This window comes from Dermochelys coriacea, chromosome 16 (genome assembly GCF_009764565.3).
Source record: "Dermochelys coriacea isolate rDerCor1 chromosome 16, rDerCor1.pri.v4, whole genome shotgun sequence".
NCBI lineage: Eukaryota > Metazoa > Chordata > Testudines > Dermochelyidae > Dermochelys > Dermochelys coriacea.
Window position 1 is genome coordinate 2,196,050 of NC_050083.1, and position 22,923 is coordinate 2,218,972.

The 22,923-nt window shown below is 47.6% G+C and overlaps 1 long non-coding RNA gene across 1 annotated transcript; it reads right to left on the reverse strand.

The window, feature by feature from the left end:
* Positions 1-145: 145 nt before the first annotated feature.
* Positions 146-20,846, reverse strand: LOC122456882. Its single transcript, XR_006276040.1, has 4 exons — positions 20,834-20,846; positions 15,734-15,739; positions 1,830-1,834; positions 146-282 (listed from the first exon to the last, which is right to left on the reverse strand). It is a non-coding gene; the product is annotated as an uncharacterized LOC122456882 (long non-coding RNA).
* Positions 20,847-22,923: the final 2,077 nt, after the last annotated feature.

The window sequence follows — 22,923 nt, forward strand, 5'->3', positions numbered from 1 at the left end:
TTGCCTGCTGCGCATTCTGCTCCTCCTCCTCTTCCTCTTCCTCATGCACAAAAACCTCCCTGTTGTGTGAGACTCCCCACTTGCAAGTGTCCATGGACAGTGGTGGGGTAGTGGTAGGGTCCCCCCCTAGAATGCCATGCAGCTGATCATAGAAGTGGCATGTATGGGCTCTGACCCGGAGTGACTGTTTGCTTCCTTTGTCTTTTGGAAGGCTTGCCTGAGCTCCTTGACTTTCATGCGGCACTGCTGTGGGTCCCTTTTGTAACCTCTCTCCACCATGCTCTGTGTGATTTTTGGCAACATATATTAGCATTTTCTTCTTTTTGATCGGCATTCAGCCTGCACAGATTCTTCTCCCCATACAGCAATCAGCTCCAGTGTCTCCCTTTCGGTCCATGCTGGCGCTCGTTTGCAATTCTGGGGGGACTGCATGGTTACCCTGTGCTGCTGAGCTTGCTATGCTGACCAAACAGGAAATGAAATTCAAAAGTTCCCGGGGCTTTTCCTGTGTACCTGGCTAGTGCATCGGAGTTGAACGTGCTGTCCAGAGCAGTCACATTGGAGCACTCTGGGATAGCTCCTGGAGACCAATAATGTTGATTTGCAACCATACTACCCCAAATTTGACCCAGCAAGGTCGATTTTAGCACTACGTCCGTCGTCGGGGAGGAGTACAGAAGTCGATTTTAAGAGCCCTTTAAGTTGACGGAAAGGAGTTGCTGTGTAGACACATTCATTATAAAATTGACCTAACGCAGCTAAATTCGACCTAACCCTGTAGTGTAGACCAGGGCTAAGAAACATGCCCAAATCCAATGACTAGCCTACTTTACATCTTACAGACCATGTAGAATGCACTGCTGTCCCTTATGGAGTGAGGACACATGTCTGGAGTGTGAGCATATCTGAACCGCCTGGCATGGACGCTGCCATAGTCAGGATCCAGTGCCAGCCAGAAATCTAATGTGGTGTATAGCTGTGGGCCAGTGCCATGGGTTTCAAACTAAAACCTTTCAAATGGAGGTGCAAATACCTTTGGAAATCTTAGACATAGTCTGTGGACCCCAAGGGGTCCAGGGATCACAGATTGGAAAACCACTGGCGTAGTGTGCTGATCATATGATCAGCTCTAATCCAACCCTGGGCTCCCTTTACGGCCTGGGGCACATCTTTCACAGACCGCTTCATGCCTCTGTCTATAACACTTCAGTTTCCTTATCCTGGCTTCTAGTTATCAGCCATAACCTTTGCTCTGCCCTCACTAGCTCCTCTCTGAGAGGCACAGTTGAAGAGGGTACACTGGGATAAGTCAGTCAGAAAAATAATTTTTAAAAGCCCAAATGTTCTAGAAGGCCAAATACTTCAGGCCAAACTCAGCTGTGGAGTTATTTACGCATTGACCAGGGTGTCTCCACTGCTGTCTTTTCTATGCTGAGCACCCAGAAGAGTTGCCAGTGGAAGTACTGGCTGGCCTATTTTACTTTCCACCCTCCTGCACTCTCCTTCTAGCTGCTTTTCCTGCAACTCCCACCGAGTTACTTGGTTAACTGTAATTGGAAATGGATTGGGCTCATCAATTCCCTGGCACCATATAGAATCATAGAAGATTAAGGTTGGAAGAGACCTCAGAGGTCAAGAGACCCCCTGCTCAAAGCAGACCAACCCCAACTAAATCATCCCATCCAGGGCTTTGTCAAGCTGGGCCTTAACACCTCTAAGGATGGAGATTCCACCAGCTCCCTAGGTGACCCATTCCAATGCTCATCACCCTCCTAGTGAAATAGTTTTTCCTAATACCCAACCTAGACCTCCCCACTGCAACTTGAGACCATTACTCCTCGTTCTCTCATCTGCCACCACTGAGAACAGCCTAGCTCCATCCTCTTTGGAACCCCTCTTCAGGTAGTTGAAGGCTGCTATCAAATCCCTCCTCACTCTTCTCTTTTGTAGACTAAATAATCCCAGTTCCCTCAGCCTCGCCTCGTAAGTCATGTGGCCCAGCTGCTTAATAATTTTTGTTGTCCTCCACTGGACTCTCTCCAGTTTGTCCACACCCTTTCTGTAGTAGGGGGCCCAAAACTGGACGCAACACTCCAGATGTGGCCTCACCCATGCCAAACAGAGGAGAATAATCACTTCCCTTTATCTGCTGGCAATGCTTCTCCTAATCATAGAATCATGGAATATCAGGGTTGGAAGGGACCTCAGGAGATCATTGAGTTCAACCCCTTGCTCAAAGCAGGACCAATGCCCAATTTTTGCCTCAGATCCCTAAATGGTCCCCTCAAGGATTGAAGTCACAACACTGGGTTTAGCAGGCCAATGCTCAAACATCTGAGCTATCTTCCTCTCCCGATATGCCATTAGCCTTCTTGGCAACAAGGGCACACTGTTGACTCATATCCAGCTTCTCATCCACTGTAATCCCTAGGTCCTTTTCTGCAGAACTGCCGCTTAGTTTAGCCAGTCGATCCTCAGCCTGTAGTGGTGCATGGGATTCTTCCATCCGAAGTGCAGGACTCTGCACTGTTCTTATTGAACCTCCTCAGATACCATATATCTTATACCACTGTATATCTCGCCATCCGGTGCTTTGTAGCTCTACAGCCAAATCAAGGCGGTAAGCTCAGCTGTTCAGTGGTGTCCGATCCTGCAGCCTCTGCTCATCCTACAGTGGCATGACCTGTGTGAATAAGGCAAGCAGGATATGACCGTGGACATAGAACCTTGCAGGCTACAGATATGAAACTGGCCCAAGTCTGGTTTCCAGGCTCAATACATGATAAGCTATGTCACATCTCCTGCATCTGGATGGGTAAGAAAGTCAGGAGAAACTCACAATATCATGGGAATGTTTTGCATCTTGCTGTAGAGACGGCGATGGAAGAGAATACAATGCAATCACAACTGCAGGATAGGAAGGTTGTTTTCTAGACTATGTTGCACCGCTTTAAGGAAAAACACAATCAGGTGCCAATAAAAGATTTTCCTTTATCAGAATTATTAGCAGAAGTTTCACACGGCTACATTGATTTGCAGCCCTCTGCTCTACAGAAACTAAATCCAAGGAATCTAGGAACTCCAAAGGTTCCCCCCCCCTTTTCTATTTTTGTTCCAAAATGTCTTTGTTTCGTGTCGTAAGCACATTCTTCTGGCATTTTTGTGCCTCCCTGGCTGCATGTTATTGTCCGCTGGCCACATTACGTAGATTCTGCTGTTCCAAGAGAAACCAAAGAAAGAATCTGAACTTTCAAGTGTTTCCTGCCATTGTCTCTTGCTTTTGTTTGTACTACTGACTCCAAACAGATGGATCAGACTCCCCAGTCCTCGGGGGTGATGGGAAGTCAACATAGCCCACAGCTTTGTCTTTCTGTTAGATTCCCCTTCATTCGTCAAGCTTAGACATCAGGGTTGAATCAAACAACACATGGGGGGGTGGGGGATTTTATTTGAATTTCAGGGAGCTTAACACAGTAAGTAATGAATGAGAAAGAAAGCGTGTGAGAGAGAGGGGAAGGTCTGTAATCAAAATTCAGCACATTTTAAATAGATGCTTTGTTGGGAGTTTGTATGACTATGATAATGCACCAGACTGGAGATCAAAACAGAGTTACCTTTTTTAAAAAACACAGTTGACTACTCTTTAGGGTTGCGGGAAGGAAGAGGGTTTAAGTATAGAAGTTCAAGGCAGCTATGTTTCCAGGCTTACATTTTTGCCTCTGCTTCTCTATGCCTTTAGCACATAATCCCAGTGATTGGGTAAATGCACACCATGTGGTACTGGTGGAAAATGTGAAGGTTTTGCCATTGAGCTACTATGAAAGCGAGACCAAAGGCTCATGGAGCTGGTGCTTGGAGTGCAAAGGATGGGTTCACATTCTGTGCTAGGGCCTGAGTAAGCTGAGTCAGCTTCATTTCATCCTAGGCCTCATTTGTGAGGAGCCCAAAATCAATTCAAAATGGGACACTAGTTCTCAGCTCAGTTTTCAGCTCCTTCCTGAGAAAGGCCCAACACCAAACTAGGGAGGGAGTCCTGGGGGTGGGGCTCCCAGCCTGGACTCCCCTGCCAGTTGCTAATCTCCCCAGAAAGATAAATCCCATCTGCAGGAAGTTCAAGAGACACTTGGCTTCAGAGCTTCCCTGACACCCAGGCCTACCCACAGGGACATCCCACATTGTCCAAGTGCATGGACCTCCTGCCAATTCCAGTTCACCACACCACTGCATTCTCCTTATTCAAACCCTTCCTAAAATGGCTGTGTTGCTACAAGGCCATGAACAAGCTTAGCCTTGAAATTAGATGAAGGGTTCTAACCATCAGATCAGTGAAGTTCTGGAACAGCTTTCCAAGGGGAGCAGTGGGGGCAAAAAACCTAACTGGCTTCAAGACTGAGCTTGATAAGTTATATGATGAGTTGCCCTCAATGGCATATGGCCAATCTGTGACTATTATTAGCAAAAGGAACAGGAGTACTTGTGGCACCTTAGAGACTAACAAATTTATTAGAGCATAAGCTTTCATGGGCTACAGCCCACTTCATCGGATGCATAGAATGGAACATACAGTAAGAAGATATATATATGTACATAGAGAGAAAGTGGAAGTTGCCATACAAACTGTAAGAGGCTAATTAATTAAGATGAGCTGTTATCAGCAGGTGGGCCATCTTGATTATCACTACAAAAGTTTTTTTCTCCTGCTGATAATAGCTCATCTTAATTAATTAGCCTCTTACACTTTGTATGGCAACTTCTACTTTCTCTCTATGTATATATATATCTTCTTACTATATGTTCCATTCTATGCATCCGATGAAGTGGGCTGTAGCCACGAAAGCTTATGCCCAAATAAATTTGTTAGTCTCTAAGGTGCCACAAGTACTCCTGTTCTTTTTGCGGATACAGACTAACACGGCTGTTACTCTGAAACCTACTATTAGCAAATATCTCTAACACCCAGAGATGGGACACTACAGGGGGAGGGCTCTGAGTTACTACAGAGAATTATTTCCCAGGTGTCTGGCTGGTGAGTCTTGCCCACATGCTCAGTGTCTAACTGATCACCATATTTGGGATCAGGAAGGAATTTCCCCCCAGACCAGATTGGTAGAGACCCGGAGGCGGGGGGAGGGGAAGGCACGCATTAACCTTCCTCTGCAGCATGGGGCATGGGTCACTGGCACGTTTAAACAATGGTGAATTCTCTGTCACTTGAAGTCTTTAAATCATGACTGAGGACTTCAGTAACTGAGCCAGAGGTTAGGGTCCATCACAGGAGTGGGTGGGTGAGGTTCTGTGGCCTGCACTGAGCAGGAGGTCAGACTAGATCAGGAGTTCTCACAACAAAATTTTTGGTGGCCTCAAGAGTGTGGCTACCAACTCTTGTTGGGGGTTGCTCTCACAATTTTTCCTAAAATACGTAATTAACTTTAGGAAAAACAAATAAATATGCACAAATACATGCCCAAATCATTGTAATTTATTTATGCAGGATTTTTTTTGCAGACTCAATGTTAAAAATAATGGACAGTGGTCTCTATTCTTTACTGGACCTAAACAGAATAGAAGCACAAATAAGGTGTTTTGCACATTCTTGTCTTTTTTCTTGTTGTTTCTTTTGCTTTTTTAATTACTTTTTTTTCAGACTTGCTAGACAGTGCATCTGTTGTGAAAAGTGATATTAACAAACATACAAATATCACTTTTCACAGCAGACTTACTCAGTCCCGGCAAGCCTGGAGACAAATTAAGCCCTGGATGGGGAGGTGGTGTTGTATCAACCAGGCAAGGTATTAAAAAGCTTCAACAGGACTTTATTTTCAAAGTGGAAACCTCTTAACCAAGCTGCTGCTGCACCCTCTGTAGCTTTCTCCCAGACTCTCAACTCCTCCCCCTCCTTCCTGTTTTCTGTCCTTTCAGACTCCCAACAGCCAGTGCTCCCAATTCTAATAATTACAAGCAACATCTAAACACCACAGGTGGGTACAGAGGCACTGGGGGAGGCAGCGAGGGCCAGGGTGATGGGGAGTGAGAGACTGGGGCCAGAGTCCACCACCACGAGGCCAGGGAGGCTGAAGCCCCATGGCTGGAGCCTGCCACCCACCACCCGTGGGCTAAACCCCGACCCCAACAACCCCAGGAAGGTGAGGAACTCACTGGCTGCCTGCTCCTCCAGCTTTTGTCTCTCCAGAGGGGGGCAGGGCCCAACCACTACTGAAGACCCCCTCTCCCCCTCATCACAGCCCAGGCAGCTGTGGCCACAAGAAAAGCCTCTGGTGCGCATTTGAGAAACACTGAACTAGATGATCAAGATGGTCCCTTCTGGCCTTAAAATCTATGACTGTAAAGAGTGAGCTCATTTGCCAACAGCTTCAGTGTGCCTTAAAACAGGCACAGCCCTAATACGTGACTGTATCCCGCTGATATCTCTGTGCTGCCACCCCTAGGTTGGTATTCTCACCCTCACTGCAGAGCTCAGATTAGCCTAGAAGCTCCCTGGGGCTCTGGGCTTGTACTGGGCTGGGCCCAGCATGCTGCCAGGATTGGTATGAGCAATAGAAGCAAAGGTGATGTGAGACTAGGCGGGGACCTCCCAGAGTAAGAGCTGGGAATGAATTTGGAGCCTAAGAGGCACAATTATTTCTCTGGTTGCTCCAGTGGGGAGAGAATATGTTAGAGATCTTGGCCAGGTCAGCTCCACTTATATTTCCCCCTGCATGTCATACCTGCAGTCCTTCCCACTTCTGTGCCATGATCCACGTAGCCCATACACGGTGGAAGGGGGTACCTAGTCCAGTCTTGCCCCTGAGCGTGACTCATCACCATCAATAGAGTGGGAACACAAGCAATGCTTGGAACCCTTCTGGTCATTAGTTATCATTCCAGGTAAAAGTTTCCCTTCCTGGCCAGGTTGTCAAGGTCTCATTCCAGCAGGGGCTCAGCTGCATGTTTCCCACAGAGACCTGATCTAAAATCACAGATTCAAAGGGAGCACTTGGGCTCTGAGCACAGGTGCTCTGGGAAACTGGGGCTCTGGAAAACAGATGCAGGAGGCTCCAAAGCAGGGACTATTCAGAACCAAGCTAGACCCAGAGTCACGAACCAGGCATCTCAGCCCAGCTCACATTTTCCAGGCAGGCGTGTGCAGAGTCCGTGCCTGGCTCAAAATACCCCACTAGGCTGCTGCTGGTTCTTAGGCCTCTTCCTGCAGTCTGACCCCATGCCTCACACATACACACATCATCACTCCATAGCCAGGGACGGTTCCGAAGAGCCAAGGGGACCCATGCCCATGCCCATACCATACGCTGTTGCAGCTCTCTGGGCAGATCCCTTCAGGGTCTGTGCCCTTGTGGAGCTGGAGTGCCTGCTGCTGCTGGGTTCTATCTGCCTCACAGTGCCCTTGCTTGTGGGCCCTCTGTGGAATTTGCATTTCCTTTCCCCACTGTACATGCTTGTTCTTCGGCATCTGCCCTTTCCCTCTGATGCAAGTGGCTGATCCAGCAAATCTCAGTTGTACTAAGCAGAGTTCATGCTTACTGTGAGACAAGTCCTGGCTTATCTGCACCATCTTGCACGGGCAAAGCACCAACATGTAGGGAAGTTTTCCATAGTGCAACGGTGGGCATGGGGGATGTTTGGGAGCCAGTTACAGCTTCCAGATTCTCTGCACATTTTAGAACAGTTGGGTGGGGGGGCAGGGGAAAGGCATCGGCCAGCTGAGGAGTGCAGCATATTCAACCTACACCCCACTCCGCTCGGACATGGCCCTGGTGACCTCTGCACAGGGGCAGCAGGGAGGGAAGTATAGGAGCCAACTGTGCCAGCTTGCCATCCCTGGGGCACTTCTGTGTGGTTATCCCAGGGTTGAGCGTACAAGCAGGTTGTGCGTCACATGTCTATTGTACTGTTATTGTATATACTGTCACGTGTCTATTGTATTGCCCTGGTTTGCATTAGTGTATCTCGTTGGAATGGTGCCTAACCAGAGTGTGTCTCTGCAATGGCTTTCAGTTTGTATGTACATATTGCAACACAGGCTGTTCACCTCTGTGGCTAGTTAGACTCAGCAGTGGGCTGTGGTGAGACCTGCTCTCTGGATTTGCACGCTCTTTGTTCTGGCCAAACGTGGCCTTGGGCTCCACAGCCAAGCTGAGCTCTAACAACGTTAGCAGAGCCCCAAGTGCGCCCTTGTGCAGCTGGAAACTGGCAGGCTGTCAGACCCTGCTCATCCTCTTATTGCAGAATGGGATCCAGAATCATTTACAAAAGAAAACTGGGAGCTATGGTCAGTGGGGCCCAGAGTAAGTCAAACAGTGACACCATTCACTATTTCAGCACCATGCATTGCACCAGAAACACCCAGTGAATGTGCTTATCCCACCGGCTCTAGCTACCTCCCTCGCCAACCCAGCTCCCAAGTGCCCCAGTTCAGTGATGCAGTTGTGTATTGTCAATACAAAAATCTGCTGCCCGTTGATTACTGTGGATGGGCATCACATCCAATCAGTGGAACTGAATACCAGCCCCACAGTGCCTGCCCTGAGCACAGGACTCAGCTTCAGGTTTAATCTGCTCCAGACCTCCACTTTGACAGTGGCACAGAACTGCCTGCACAATTTTCCGTGGCCACTGCAGAGCATCCCACCCCACAGTGACCTGCGAGGGGATTTCAGTCCAGCTTGCCAGAGTACGCAGGGCCTGAAGGACACAGGTCTGGGCTCAGAGAAGCAGCAGCTTGTGCATGATCGCATCCCCTCCTGAATGTGGGATCCGTGCAGAGCCATTGCTCCCTGCCCCCATTGCTCAGTACTACTGGCAACCTTCCCAAGCAGAAGAAGCCCACGTGTTATGCCCACTTGCACGCTAGATCCCAGCCGAGTCTGTGCTTGGCTGGCAGGGCTCTGTCTGCCTGGCAATGCCCTTTCTCATGGTAGACTCCAGAACGTGCATATCTTGAGTGAGTGTGAGTGTGCTCTGCTTTAGACCAGGCCTTTCCCCAGCCATTGTGTCCAGTGGGGCTCTCACTACATGTGCTTTTCTATAGGAGAGGTGCTGGGCCTTTCAGCCTCCGTTTCTCTTTAGCCTGAGGACACCTTAGACAACCCTGCCCTGCATCAGCGTGGTCTGTGTAGCCACAGTCATTACAGGTTCCTGGTTCTGTTGGAATGTCCCTGTGGTCCTTGCCCTGGTCCTGCCCCAGTGGTTAGGCTGCTTTTCACCTGACATATGCTTGGGACTGATCAGGACTCAGGGCTGGGGGGTGTGCATGGCAGGAGACAGTGGTGGGAGCCAGGCACAAAGGGTATCCTTGCACTCAGGGTGCCTGGGATCAGTGGTGATCATCTCCACAAAGGGCAGGAGGGACTTAGTGCCAGGGCCCTTCTGGCTTCCCCAGCTGCACTGGCCAGAGGAGCTGGTTGGCCATGGATGGGCTTACATGCTGCACCCTCGTTGGGGGTGTTATAGAGCCTGCACCCTTGGGTGCGCTAGGGGACATGCCATCTGCAGGAGCTCCTGCTGGGACAGTGCATCTACTTGCTAGAAGACACCCATCAGCACTGTCCTTACCCTTTCCCTCCTCCACTGTGGGCTCCGAGGGAGACACATGGTGAGTGGCTGCTCTACCTAGTCATTCTGTTGAACCACATTCCCTCCATCCAGCGTGTCTTTCAGGTGTGCCAGGCTCCATGATGCTGCCCAGGCGGTGCTGGAGTGGGGAATCTGCCAGAGAGCTGTCCCCTTGAGAGGGAGCAGAGCTAAGACGGGCCCAGGAGTTGGGTGTGACACAACGACTTGTGCGTATAAGGGCTGGTCTGCTCTATAAAGTTAGGTTTCAGAGTAGCAGCCGTATTAGTCTGTATCCGCAAAAAGAACAGGAGGACTTGTGGCACCTTAGAAACTAACACATTTATTTGAGCATAAGCTTTCATGAGCTACAGCTCACTTCATCGGATGCATGCACCAGCTTCTCTAAGGTGCCACAAGTACTCCTTTTCTTTTTTCTATAAAGTTAGATTATTTTACCCCCACTCCCTCTGCAATGGAAGTAGATTGACGAAAGCTGCAGTGTGGCAGTGCTAGGTCAATGGGAGAATTCTTCTGTTGACCTAGCTACTGCCTCTCAGAAAGGAGGATTTCCTACAGTGATGGAAAGTGATGTCTACGCAACGTGCTGTAGTGTTTCTAGCACACACATCCCCTACAGCTGATACAGAGAGAGGTGCAAGTCAATGCAGGGCCGAAGCAGAGACATCATCACCATCTTTACTATTATTTCTACAGCACCATAGTTTACACACAGGCGTCATTCACGAGTGTACTTTATACACAAATATGAGAAACCTCAGTGACAGGTGCCTTAGAAATATGATAGATTAGGTTAAATTAGATTAGATTAGATTATTTTTGCACTGAAATATATCCACATCAGCAGGTGCAGGATCTGGCATTAATTTCATCTTCACTCCATAAACATTGAGCTGCTCCAGTCTGAAACGTCACCCACTAAACTCTCCTACTGCTGAGCCCCCGGGTTCTGCTAGACCATCACTGTGTTTCCCCGCCAAGGAACAGCTCAACACCAAGTACTATTAAAAAGCGACACAGTCAGATACAAAGGAGTAGGACTAAGCAGAGTTTAGTGTCCCACTGGGGATCCACATGGGAGCCAGACACTTTTCACATGGGTTTGGTTGCAGGATTGAGACCTTAATTTATGCTGATCTAAAAATGGGAATCACCTTTGATACAAATCTGAGATCTCACATCTCCCCCTTCCATGTCCGGTCCGCCCCAAACTCCGGCTGGGCTCCATGCAGCTATTCCCAGCCAGAACTTTGGTGATTTGTTTATTTATTCATTGATCTAACTTGAGCTCTAAACCGACCAGCATTTCATTCTAGGAACTCTGTTAATTACCAGTCTGTTAATAATCATTTCCCTCATGCAGGAAAGCTCATTAAAAAGCTAATACCAAAAACAGGGGGAAAAAAGGGACAGTATATTTTTCTGTGGTATGTTAAAGGGACAATATCAAGATTAAAATAAACTCTATATTTAAAACAAAATCCTACCTTCTGTTGCTAACATGTGAGTTGATTTAAGACCAAAAAGATTTTACTTGTCTCCTCTACGTTCCATCATTTACTTTTAGGGGATTTCACTCAATCTGGACAGTGAACTAGATTGGTCAGGTCAGTTTCATGTTCTGCATCTCCTCCATTGCATTTTCCATGTCTTGGGATGCAGTTGTGTTTAGGTTGCAGGCAGAGGATTAAACAGAACTGCGAGGGAAGAAGGTTTAGACCTGTCTTCACTCAAAACTTTTATTTATTTACTGAAAACATTCTGATTAGTTTCTCCAACCGCTAGGCTAGATTCCCAGCTGGTGTAACTCACCCTAGCTCTGTTCACACTGCCCAAGGCTCTGGCCTCTGTTATTTTGGTTTAGTTACAAAAAATAAATTAAAAAATAAAGACAACGAAAAAGATGACATTGTGAGCCTATACTACTTGACAGCATTCCCCTTAGTAAACAAGTGTGCTCAACCAGCATCACTTTGGTATGATATAAATACCCAAAGGACAGGCAGACAAACAGATAGATTAGAGGAAGAATTTCATGAAGCTCTTCTGAAAATGCATGGTGACTGTGAAGAAATGGAATGATTTCCCTCTTCTGGTGCCCCCATATTCACACCCGCAACCAGGAAAGAGATGACAAAACAATAACAGTGCAAAAGGAGATGATGCCAGTGTGACACTATGTTCCATATTCTTCACAGAGATATTGTTGTGATGTGAATATGGCATAACTAAGATATGTTTTATGACCTGATTATGATTATACTATTTCTATGCATGTATCTGCAGTTAGGAATATTGACTCTGTATCAATCAAGTGTTTGCACCTGGGGAACATCCACCACAAAGTAGGCAATCAGCCTGGATTTGACATTAGGAAGGACAATAGGACTTTGAAGATGCTAATCTCCCAATTTCCTGAGAAGCTTCCTGGAATACTGCTTTGACACTTCAGGGTCATGTGATCATGTCACCTGGTACTGGACCCCATCTTGACCTGCTAGAATTTTTCCACAAAAAGGGGTGGAGCCCAAACTGGGAAACAAAGGATACCCACCATATGTAAATCCTCTTTAAGGCAGGGAAGTGACTTAATCAGGGCTCCTCCTTCACTGAATCCCTGCCCAGGATGACTGCTGAGAAGATCTAAGAAACAAGGACTGGGGCGGAGGATAGGGGAGAAGAGCTAAGTCCAGGCCAGAAAAGGTGTCTGGCCTGTGAAAGAAATACCTAAAACAACATTTAGGGTGAGAAATTACTACTTGTAACCAGGTTTCAGAGTAGCAGCCGTGTTAGTCTGTATTCGCAAAAAGAAAAGCAGTACTTGTGGCACCTTAGAGACGAACAAATTTATTAGAGCATAAGCTTTCGTGAGCTACAGCTCACTTCATCGGATGCATTTGGTGGAAAAAACAGAGGAGAGATTTATATACACACATAGAGAACATGAAACAATGGGTTTATAATACACACTGTAAGGAGAGTGATCACTTAAGATAAGCCATCACCAGCAGCAGGGGGGGGAAGGAGGAAAACCTTTCATGGTGACAAGCAAGGTAGGCTAATTCCAACAGTTAACAAGAATATCAGAGGAACAGTGGGGGGTGGGGTGGGGGGGAGAAATAACATGGGGAAATAGTTTTACTTTGTGTAATGACTCATCCATTCCCAGTCTCTATTCAAGCCGAAGTTAATTGTATCCAGTTTGCAAATTAATTCCAATTCAGCAGTCTCTCGTTGGAGTCTGTTTTTGAAGTTTTTTTGTTGAAGTATAGCCACTCTTAGGTATGTAATCGAGTGACCAGAGAGATTGAAGTGTTCTCCAACTGGTTTTTGAATGTTCTAATTCTTGACGTCTGATTTGTCTCCATTCATTCTTTTACGTAGAGACTGTCCAGTTTGGCCAATGTACATGGCAGAGGGGCATTGCTGGCACATGATGGCATATATCACATTGGTAGATGCGCAGGTGAAGGAGCCTCTGATAGTGTGGCTGATGTGATTAGGCCCTATGATGGTATCCCCTGAATAGATATGTGGACAGAGTTGGCAACGGGCTTTGTTGCAAGGATAGGTTTCTGGGTTAGTGGTTCTGTTATGTGGTGTGTGGTTGCTGGTGAGTATTTGCTTCAGATTGGGGGGCTGTCTGTAAGCAAGGACTGGCCTGTCTCCCAAGATCTGTGAGAGTGATGGGTGGTCCTTCAGGATAGGTTGTAGATCCTTGATGATGCGTTGGAGAGGTTTTAGTTGGGGGCTGAAGGTGATGGCTAGTGGCGTTCTGTTATTTTCTTTGTTGGGCCTGTCCTGTAGTAGGTGACTTCTGGGGACTCTTCTGGCTCTGTCAATCTGTTTCTTCACTTCAGCAGGTGGGTATTGTAGTTGTAGGAATGCATGATAGAGATCTTGTAGGTGTTTGTCTCTGTCTGAGGGGTTGGAGCAAATGCGGTTATATCGTAGAGCTTGGCTGTAGACAATGGATCGTGTGGTATGATCTGGATGAAAGCTAGAGGCATGTAGGTAGGAATAGCGGTCAGTAGGTTTCCGATATAGGGTGGTGTTTATGTGACCATCGCATATTAGCACCGTAGTGTCCAGGAAGTGGATCTCTTGTGTGGACTGGTCCAGGCTGAGGTTGATGGTGGGATGGAAATTGTTGAAATCATGGTGGAATTCCTCAAGGGCTTCTTTTCCATGGGTCCAGATGATGAAGATGTCATCAATGTAGCGCAAGTAGAGTAGGGGCATTAGGGGACGAGAGCTGAGGAAGCGTTGTTCTAAGTCAGCCATAAAAATGTTGGCATACTGTGGGGCCATGCGGGTATCCATCGCAGTGCCGCTGATTTGAAGGTATACATTGTCCCCAAATGTGAAATAGTTATGGGTGAGGACAAAGTCACAAAGTTCAGCCACCAGGTTTGCCGTGACATTATCGGGGATACTGTTCCTGACGGCTTGTAGTCCATCTTTGTGTGGAATGTTGGTGTAGAGGCTTCTACATCCATAGTGGCTAGGATGGTGTTTTTAGGAAGATCACCAATGGACTGTAGTTTCCTCAGGAAGTCAGTGGTGTCTCGAAGATAGCTGGGTTTCTTTAGTGTATTGAGCTTAGTTTGCATGTTTGTTTTATTTGCTCTGATCAGTAATCTGCCTTGATCTATTTGCTCACCCTTATAATCACTTAAAATCTGTCCTTTGTAGTTAATAAACGTGTTTTGTTTTCCAAAACCCAGTTTGTGCAATTCATAACTGGGGGGAGGGGCACTTCCACCTGGCCATTGGGAGTGGCCATCACAGACTGCACCAGACTCCTGCCAAAAGGGGTTAGACTTTGGGGTGTGGTTGGCCATTGTGGCTGGGGCGAAGAGAAGGACTGCTGATAACACCAAACCCCCAGAAGGGGGTGAGACCAGAGCAGTGGGCACTGCCGGAGGGAAGTGTCCTGAAGAGGACGCTGCAAGCTGGGAGCAACGTGGGTCAAGACACCAATCTAGGGTGAGAGACGGACGGGACACCACCGGCAGAGGGCACTCCACATGAACTGAGCTAATTCCCAGAGTGAACAGCAGGAGGCGCTGCAGTGGTGAGTCTAACCCCGTCACAATCACCTTAATAGACTATTTCAGTAAATGGCCTGAGGTAGCGTTTACATCGCAAATCTCTTCTGCTACAGTAATTAAGTTCCTCTCTTCAGTTTTTAGGAGGGAAGGTAACCCCAAAGAACTGGTTTCAGATAATGGTAGTCAATTTACTTCCCTGGAGTTTGAAACTTTTCTGGCAGAGAGGAACATTTTACACAGAAGATCATCCCTATACTACTCTCAAGCCAATGGGAAAATCGAATGGTTTAACAGAAGTTTGAAAGAGAGTTTGCAAATGGCTAAACTGGAAGGGCGATTCTGGATAATCTTCACTACTGATTTCTTGCAAGCATACCGGGCTACACGACATGCCACAACGCAAAGATCACCCGCAGAGTTACTGCATGGGAAACAGATGAATACTAAACTGAACATTGCTGGATTGTTAAAGGCACGACCTGAGGCCTCAACCGAGGATGATGTGAGAAAAACAGAAAAGGAGTACTTGTGGCACCTTAGAGACTAACAAATTTATCTGAGCATAAGCTTTCGTGAGCTACAGCTCACTTCATCCGATGAAGTGAGCTGTAGCTCACGAAAGCTTATGCTCTAATAAATTTGTTAGTCTCTAAGGTGCCACAAGTACTCCTTTTCTTTTTGTGAATACAGACTAACACGGCTGCTACTCTGAAACCTGTGAGAAAAACAGTTGAACAGAACCAAGCAAAGTATAAGGCTTTCACAGACAAGTGGCGGGGTGCTAAAGAACCAAAGTTTGAGTGTGGTTCCTTTGTTAGAATATGAAAACCTGGAATTTTACGCAAAGGGGACCGTAAATTCATAGCTCCTCTTAAAATCATTGAGAAGAAGGGACCTGACATCTATCGACTTTCTGATGGGCGGGTATGGAATGCTTCTTATCTTGCACCTGCCTATGCAGCAAGAGGAGATTATGCCAACACCCAGTCTGCATTGGATGACTTCACCGTAGTATCAACACAACAAGACATTGCACTGGAACCGGGGCTTGAGAGATGGCCTGTCAGACCCAGACGACCACTTGTCTGGACTAGAGACTATGTTATGTAGTATCTATAGTGTTTTTAGTGTAATATTTCTGTCAACAATATAGTGCCTTGTTTCCTATTTGTTCCTGTGGTTAGAACAACGTTTATTGTAATTGGGAGAGTTTCTTAAGAGAGGAGGGAATGTGGTGTTTAAATGTTGCTTGTAATTATTAGAACTGGGAGCACGGGCTGTTGGAGTCCGAAAGGAGAGGAAACAGGAAGGAGAGGGGAGGAGTTGTAGAGGCTGAGTGAGAGCTACTGAGGGTGCAGCAGCAGCTTGGAAAAGAGGTTTCCACTTTAAAAAATCAAGTCCTGTTGAAGTTTTTTAGTACCTTTCTTGGCTACTACAACAGTACCTCCCCTCTCGACTGCCAGGGCAGACTGGCTCTGAGCCTGCCCTTCCACCTCAGACCCTTCCCTTTTCCGGCGGGACCCTCCACCAGTAAAGGGCCCCCTCTGCCCGCAGTCACCGCTCCTGCCCCACGCTGGGAAAGGGGCAGCCCCATCCCTCGCCCCCAGTGAGGCTACAGGCAGGGGAAACAGCAGGGGAGGAGGCACATGCAGCTCCCCCCGACACCCATCCTGAGGTAGGGGAGGGAGATTTCTGGGCCTGAGAGGGGCCCTAGGAGCACGTGCAGTGACAGTGGAGGGGGGGAGTGTGCTGATGGGGGGCTGGAAAGGGGGGCTCCTCCCCCAGAGCTTGCTGCTGCCGGCAGGGAAAGGGCTGGGGGGAGTCCTCCTCTCTGGCCCCTGTCCCGGAGCAGCCTGCCTGCACCCCAAACTCATCCCCAGCCCTGCCCCACCCCAGAGCCCACACCCCAGCCAGAGCCCTCATCCCCCTGCACCCCAACCCTCTGCCCCAGCCCTGAGCTCCCTCCAATACCAGAAACCCCACATCTCCAGCCCCAGTCAGAGCCCTCATCCCCCCACACCCCAACCCTCTGCCCCAGCCCTGAGCCCCTCCCACACCCCAAACACCTTATCCCCAGTCCCAGCCAGAGCCCTCATCCCCCTGCACCCCAACCCTCTGCCCCAGCCCTGAGTCCCTCCCACAGCCCAAACACCTTATCCCCAGTCCCAGCCAGAGCCCTCATCCCCCCAGCCCTGAGCCCCCTCCAACACCACAAACCCCCGGCCCAGACAAAGCCCTCACCCCAACACTCCTACTCTTGTCCTGAGCCCTTCCCACACCCCAAACCCCTCATTCTCAGCCTCAGACAGAGCCCTCACCCCCTACACCCCTGCTGTCATCCTGAACCCCTCCCACACCCAAACCCTTCATCTGCAGCCACAGCCCTCACCCCACACCCTTCACCTCTGCATCCCCTCCCATCCCCAAACTCCCACCCAGAGTCTCCACCCTGCACCCCAATCCCCTGTCCCAGCCTAGGACCTGCACTCCAGACCTCCCCCACCCAACTCCCTTCCAGAGCTTGGGCAGGTGGGGGACGGAGTTTGTTGGGGCGGAGTTTGGGTGCGGGCGGATTCTGGGCACCACCAAAATTTCTACAAACCTGCCACCCCTGGTGACAGGGTCCCCCTGCCTGCCTGCGCAGGGTGTATTTGTTGCTTGTACAAACTTCCCCATCAGCGGCACAAAGTTGTTGTAATTGTGTCACACAGCGAACCCCACGCTGCTACCATGACCCCCCCTTAGCCCCCCGCCTGCCTGGGCCCGCCCAGCCAATCACCCAGGAGGGGGCAGTAAGGGGACAAGGAGCAGGGAGGCTTAGATAGGGAGTGGGATACTGGGGGGCAGTTAGGGGCAGGGTCCCAGGAGGGGGCAGTCAGGGGACAAGGAGCAGGGTGGGTTGGGGATTCTGAGAGGGGCAGTCAGGGGTTGGGAAGTTGGATGGAGGGGATGGGGGCAGGGCTAGGGCGGGGCTCCCTGGGCCCATGCCCTAATTAAATGTGCTGCGCACGCCCATGATGCTGCTCCTTTGATCCAGGCCCCAGGTGTACGGGGCAGGGAATGGTGGGAGCAGCAGTTCATTGGTTATGGAATCGTGACAAACCTCCCCTTTCCAAGAAAATATCCTCCAAATGTCTCATAAAGAGAGACAGTAGTCACTGGGCATTATCCTTTGTGCCACATACAGCCCGTTCTGCATGCCAGCACAAAGAGAAAGTCAAGACCCTGTAATATTCCAGCTGCATTCCTTCCTCCATATTTACTATCCTCCCTCATCAAGCACTTCCCGAAAGTGAATTCTCCAAGTTCCGAGACCTGCCCCTGTACATCATCACATTGTAGCGCCTCCTGCCAGGAAGCTAATTAGCTATCCTTTTTATTGCATTGATTGGAGAAAGCAAAATTAAAAATGAATACCATAACTGGCTTCCATACTTAAATTTCTATTATATCCCCATTAAGAGTGTGTGTGTGTGTGTGTGTGTGTGTGTGTGTGTGTATTTGCATATAACATTTAACACAACTTAACACTAACTCTTTTTTTAAATTAAATAAATCTTAACTTTCTTGGAAACTAAGGTATTTTCCTCTGGAACTGGGTGGGTTGTTATTTCACATCTTTGTATAATATAGTCTTGCATGTTCTCTGCAGACAATTTGAAGTTAAGTTGGACATTAAGAAAAACTTCCTGTCAAGGTAGTTAAGCCCTAGAATATATTGCACAGGGAGGTTGTGGAATCTTCGTCACTGGAGATTTTTAAGAGCAGGTTAGACAAACACCTGTTAGGGATGCTCTAGATAATACTTAGTCCTAACCTGAGTGTAGGGGACTAGACTAGATGACCTCTCGAGGTCCCTTCCAGTACTATGATTCTATGTTGGAGCATGTGCGAGTCTTTCTTATGATGACATAACCTTGCACTTCTTTCTCCTGGTGGGGTAGTTCTGACAGTCTGTTCCAAGACCTATCACTCACTCATCAGCCTGGGTTCCTTCTGGGTCCTGCTGATCTAGTCTCAGCGGAGGATATATGTCACCATCCTCCACATCATTATTTTTGTCTTGTGTTCATAGTGGGTGTATATAATTGTGTTTCCAGTGTAATATATGCCATTATATAAACCAGGATTGATCTGTTCAACACATGGAGCTTGTTTCCGAGTGCATGATTTGTTCTGAGGAAATAATTTTATCCTGACTGGGTCTCCTCATTATAATTCTGGGAGGTCTTCAGCTCATCAGTCATGGTAGGTGTTGGCCTTTGTGTTCCTCTCTTCTTTTTCCTTCCACCACTGCTGCTCACAGTTCTGCTGGGGCTATTGGCACAATTCTCAGGTGTGAAAGAATAACCTTCCCAAACCCAGAGGCAACCTGTGCATCCTGGCATCCAGCGCTCTACTGGGCTGCTATTCGTGTCTTCTAGAGGAGTGTTTCTCCATTCAAGCATGGCCAGGCATTGTCTTTGCTTTTTCAACTTTCTTTAAGAGAATCTTAGCAATTCTAACTGCTGATTTGGCATTGCCATTTGATTCACAATGGTAGGCTGATGATGTGATATGACTGAATTCCCATCCCCAGGTAAATTGCACTAACTCACTAGAAGTCAACTGGGGTCCATTTTCTGAACCTATACAGCTTGGGATACCATGCCTGCTGGTATGCTTCCTTGCTTTGTCTGTGATGTTTGCTGCAGTAGTGTCTGGTAGTTCATCTATTTCTCAGACGTCTGAATAGTCATTTACTAGAATGGAGTAGTCTATGTGGCTTGTGGTGAAAAAGTCTGTTCCTACTTTCCAAGGTCTGTTGAGGAGGGTGTGTATTTTCAGTTTCTTTTTGCTGCAGCCTGCATTTCCACACATGGATCACAACTGCTCACCAGTCCTTGGATACCCATGGTTATGTTTGGCCCATATACGTTTGGTATCACAGGCTTCCCGGACACGTTTCTATTGCAAAATGGCTATTCTTGAGTGAGATTCTGTTCTCAATGATCTGGATATTTTGATTTGACTGCCTTTATATCTGATGCTACATAGTAGCTGAGTTCATCTTGATAGTTCCAATATCCCTGAGAGGCAGGTGGGGCTTCTCCTTGGATGCCAGGCTGTCCTGACAGAATGGCAGATATTAGCACTTGTGAAGCTTTGTCTCAGATCATTTGTTTTCAGATTTATTTAAGCCCCTCCCGTGAAATCAGCACATATCTGGCTTGGGTGATGATTTCTGTATCTTTCTATTTTCTGTGTTTCTAGCATGTTGAGGATCTGATATTCTTGTTCAGTTGTTGTATTTTCATGCAACAAGGCTGCTCTGGATAAGAAGTCAGCTGTGTACTTCCTTGTAGCATAAAGATAGGATGTAGCACTGCTGTTTCAGTATCATGCACTGAAGATGCTTAGGAGTTATCAGCGGTAGCTTTTAAAAAATGCTCTCTAGTGGTTTATGAGCACTATCTACTCAAATGGTTTCCCATCCTGGCCTGGCCGAACTTGTCACATGCAAACACTATTGGAAGACATTCCTTTTCAATGTGGGTGTATCTTTGTTCTGTTGGTGACAGTGACTTTGATGAGAAAGCTATAAGCTGTCCCTTTTGTAGGAGTGATTTCCCAAACCCCATCACATTGGCATCACATTGTATCAGTTGCCTCGTCATTCAAACCGCAATATTTCAATGGGATAGTCGCCCCCAGCTCCTCGGTACTTTGAAGTAACCATGTCCATGCTACATCTTTGTCCAGGAGTTGCCTCAGGCATTCACACACAGCTGAGAGGCTTGGAAGAAATTTCATTTACAAATCCGAGTAGTCTCTGACTTGATTTAATAATGCAAAGTATGGGCAACTGCTGCATTGCTTTTATTTTTTCAGGGTCAGGTCGTAGCACATGAAGGTCAGCATGAGTCATAGAATCATAGAATCATAGAATATCAGGGTTGGAAGGGACCCCAGAAGGTCATCTAGTCCAACCCCCTGCTCAAAGCAGGACCAAGTCCCAGTTAAATCATCCTAGCCAGGGCTTTGTCAAGCCTGACCTTAAAAACCTCTAAGGAAGGAGATTCTACCACCTCCCTAGGTAACGCATTCCAGTGTTTCACCACCCTCTTAGTGAAAAAGTTTTTCCTAATATCCAATCTAAACCTCCCCCATTGCAACTTGAGACCATTACTCCTCGTTCTGTCATCTGCTACCATTGAGAACAGTCTAGAGCCATCCTCTTTGAAACCCCCTTTCAGGTAGTTGAAAGCAGCTATCAAATCCCCCCTCATTCTTCTCTTCTGCAGACTAAACAATCCCAGCTCCCTCAGCCTCTCCTCATAAGTCATGTGCTCTAGACCCCTAATCATTTTTGTTGCCCTTCGCTGTACTCTTTCCAATTTATCCACATCCTTCTTGTAGTGTGGGGCCCAAAACTGGACACAGTACTCCAGATGAGGCCTCACCAGTGTCAAATAGAGGGGAACGATCACGTCCCTCGATCTGCTCGCTATGCCCCTACTTATACATCCCAAAATGCCATTGGCCTTCTTGGCAACAAGGGCACACTGCTGACTCATATCCAGCTTCTCGTCCACTGTCACCCCTAGGTCCTTTTCCGCAGAACTGCTGCCGAGCCATTCGGTCCCTAGTCTGTAGCGGTGCATTGGATTCTTCCATCCTAAGTGCAGGACCCTGCACTTATCCTTATTGAACCTCATTAGATTTCTTTTGGCCCAATCTTCCAATTTGTCTAGGTCCTTCTGTATCCTATCCCTCCCCTCCAGCGTATCTACCACTCCTCCCAGTTTAGTATCATCCGCAAATTTGCTGAGAGTGCAATCCACACCATCCTCCAGATCATTTATGAAGATATTGAACAAAACGGGCCCCAGGACCGACCCCTGGGGCACTCCACTTGACACCGGCTGCCAACTAGACATCCCATGTATAGGACGGCAACCAGTCACAATTTCATCTTCTTTTCAGTTTCAGATGTTCTGCCTGTTTGTAGCAGACTGATGAAGTTGTGATCGTGATCTGCCATTGCTTACACAATGATGCCTCCGCATCTGTACACCAGAGTGTCATAAGCTATGAGGCTGATCCCTGCAAGTCCTGTTTGCACATCTTCTGGGTGGTTTTGATAGTCTTCCATCACAGGTTTGATCCCAAATAGGATTCTCAGCCTCTGTAGCTACCTGCTAATGTCCAGAATGTGGAGCAACAGCTGCTTTTTTTATCCAATAGCACTTGCCAATATCCATCTTTGTCTTCAGTACTGACAAGATTTTTGCTTTTGCCAAGTCAGGTAATAGTTCTTCAATTGTAATTATTTGGTAGTAATCTCTTCCCAGTGCTCTGTTTATATTGCTTGGGTCTTTGACTTCTTTTCCCATTTGCTTTATTGTTTCCATTATTTTTTCATCTTAATGCAGAATGGCAGAGAACTGGCTTGGCAGCAGTGCTGCTGAGCAGGATCTGGGAGCTGTGCTGGATCACACCTCAACAGCAGTCAGCAATGCCATGCCGTTGCAAAAAACCATGAAATTGTATGTTGTGTTAACAGAGGCATAGCATGTAAGTCATGGGAGGTGATAGTATCGCTCTACTTGGCGATGGTTAGGCCTCCCCTGGACCACTGTGCCCAATTTTGGTCACCAATGGATAGAAAGGATGTAGGGAAACTGGAGAGAATCCAGGTGCGAGCCACAAAGATGATCAGAGGGATGGAACACAAGCCATACAAGCAAAGGCTGAAGGAGCTGGGTAGGTTTAGTTTGGAGAAGAGGAGATTAAGGGGAGACATAAAAGCGGTCTTCAAATACTTGAAAGGCTGCCATAAAAATGATGGAGAAAAGTTGTTCTTTCTTGCCACAGAGGGCAGGACAAGAGACAATGGGATCAAACTACACTGCACAGCAGATTTAGATGAAATCTCTGGAAAAATATCCTAACTGTCAGAACAGTAGGACAACAGCACAGACTGCCTCGGGAGGTTGTGGAAGCTCCTTCACCGGAGGTTTTCAAAAGGAGGCTGGAGAGCCGTCTGCCTTGGATGGTTTAGGCACAACAAATCCTGCATCTTGGCAGGGGGTTGGACTAGATGACCCTTGCGGCCCCTTCTAACCCTATGGTTCTATGATTCTATTGTAAGAATTGTCTGTCCAAGGTTTAGAAATTGCTTTAGATGAATACAGTAGCTTCTGTGTTGTGTGTGTTACCTGAAATTTCTGCTTGTAATTCACACTGTCATTTAATGGCATTCCAATCATTCCAGCATCTAATTTCACCCTGCCTTTGC